Source organism: Gekko japonicus, unplaced genomic scaffold (assembly GCF_001447785.1).
Source record: "Gekko japonicus isolate JY-2015 unplaced genomic scaffold, Gekko_japonicus_V1.1 scaffold15, whole genome shotgun sequence".
In the NCBI taxonomy this organism is placed as follows: Eukaryota; Metazoa; Chordata; class Lepidosauria; order Squamata; family Gekkonidae; genus Gekko; species Gekko japonicus.
In genome coordinates this window covers 40,610-42,926 of record NW_015165830.1, presented here as the reverse complement: position 1 = coordinate 42,926, position 2,317 = coordinate 40,610, and positions in this window count along the sequence as shown.

Here is a 2,317-nt window from a genome sequence, read left to right as displayed (position 1 = left end):
AATGAAACTGAAGCTCTTTGGCCACCCAATGAGAAGGGAGCACTCACTGGAGAAGACCCTGATGCTGGGAAAGATTGAAGGTGAAAGAAGACGGGGACGGCAAAGGATGAGATGGTTAGACAGTGTCATAGATGCAACGAACATGAAATTGAGCCAACTTCAGAGGACGGCGGAAGACCGGAAGGCCTGGCGTGATCTGGTCCATGGGGTCGCAAAGAGTCGGACTCGACTGTGCGACTGAAGAACAACAAGCTTTAAGAAGAATGCTATTAATTCTTCTTTACCCAAGTTCCCCCTGAAATCCAACAATCTGTTTCTTTTTCTCTTTGTAGGGATCTGGAGTCTGTTTCAAGAGAGGTTCTACAGAATTTCACCATTTCATTCTGCATATGCTCAGAGGCAGGCAATGTTTTCCCAAACTTCCCTACCCTCCTGCTAGAGGCCCTGATGGTCTATAACATTATAAAAACAGCAAGGCGGAAGTTACAGAAAGGCGCATAGAGATGTAACAAAAAACAAAAGATAAATCAAAGATAAATTGTTCTTTTGAAACAAAAAGGGAGAGTAAGATGAATCAGTGGCTATATCTAAAAAAGTGAATTTTTGGAAAACAGATTTCACCCCTTCACAATGCTACCTCAGACCATCCTCTAAGGTTTTAGTTGGAGAGGACAACTATTTCAGCTGATTATAAAAGCAGCAGAGAGTAGCTGAGGCTTGGACAGCCGATGTAGTCATTTTGGTTACAGGTGGTGAACTCATGCATTGTATCCCTAACATGGTGTTTAAATCCCTAATGTGGATTTCACCAAAAGCCAGGAAGTGAATGACATGTTTATTTTGCTCTTTTCCTTATCAGTTTACAAGTTGTGAGGTTTTGCAAAGGAGTCTGAAAATCTCATATTTTGGGAGTTGGCATTACTCCTGACTGTTTGAACGGGTGTGTGATGACTGCAGGTGTGTGGCAGCCTGGATTGTTTGTTTTTCTGCCCCATCCCCTAGGCCACACTACCACAATGGGGAGGGTGCAGCCTCACATATTTCTATATATGATCTCGTTTTTTCCTGCCATTTTCCATTTATGCTCTGGCAGCCTGGCTTGTATTAGGTGTAGGATGGACAGACAATGAGACAAGGGATAACAAGAATCAAATGCAAAAATGCTTCTTAAACTTACCGTAAGTAACAATATTAAAAGAATGATATGAATAGTTAATTGGACATTTATTATGCGGGTAACTCTTACAGTTTTCTTTAATGTTACTCTAATCAAGGGAGGTGCCTTCCTTTATGCTAATTCTCCTCCCTCTGTGTGTGCAAAGTGCCGTCAAGTCACAGCCGACTTACGGTGACTCCAGCAAGAGGCTTTCAAGGCAAGTGAGAAGGAGAGGTGTGGTTTGCCATTGCCTTCCTCTGCAGAGTCTTCTTTGGTGGTCTCCCTTCCAAGCACCAACCCTGCTTAGCTTCCAAGATCTATATCATGCTGCCTTCCCTTCCAATTCTCCTCTCTAATAGCATTCAAATAGCCAATCCCCCTTTGTCTAGCCTGCATTCCAAACTAGTGTTCCCACATCCTTCCTCATGTTGCTTTTTAGTCTTCCTCTGATCAGCAGCTTCCATTACTTTACTGCTCAGGTAAAGGTAAAGGTTCCCTTGCTCAAAAGCCAGTCAAATCCGACTCTAGGGTTGCAGTTCTCATCTCCGTTTCAAAGCCGAAGAGCCAGTGCTGTCCGAAGACATTTCCATGGTCATGTAGCTGGCATGACTAAACACCAAGGCGCACGGAACGCTGTTACCTTCCCACTGAAGTGGTACCTATTTATCTACTTGCAATTTCTTGCTTTCGAACTGCAAAATTGGCAGGAGCTGGAACTAGAGACAGGAGCTCACTCCATCATGCGGCACCCGGGTCTCGAACTGGTGAACTACTGACCTTCCACAGCCTGCAGTTCAGCGCCTTAACCACTTGAGCCACTGCAGCTCCTTACTGCTCAGGCCTTCTCACTATTTATCAGTACAATACTAAGCGGCGTTACACCCTGCTAAACTGGGGTTGCCAGCTCCGGGTTGGGGTGGAGTCTGAAGAGGGCAGGGCTTGGGTACGGAAGGTACTTAGATGGGGTATAATACCACTGAGTCCACCTTCCAAAGCAGCCATTTCCTCCAGGTGAACTGATCTCTGTCGCTTGGAGATCAGCTGTAATAGCAGGAGATCTCCAGCACCACCTGGCGACTATTACTACAACAGAAGGACCATGATGTGGAAGGGAATCTTCAACTACTAAAGTGCCGTGTACAATGAATTGTTTATTAAGAT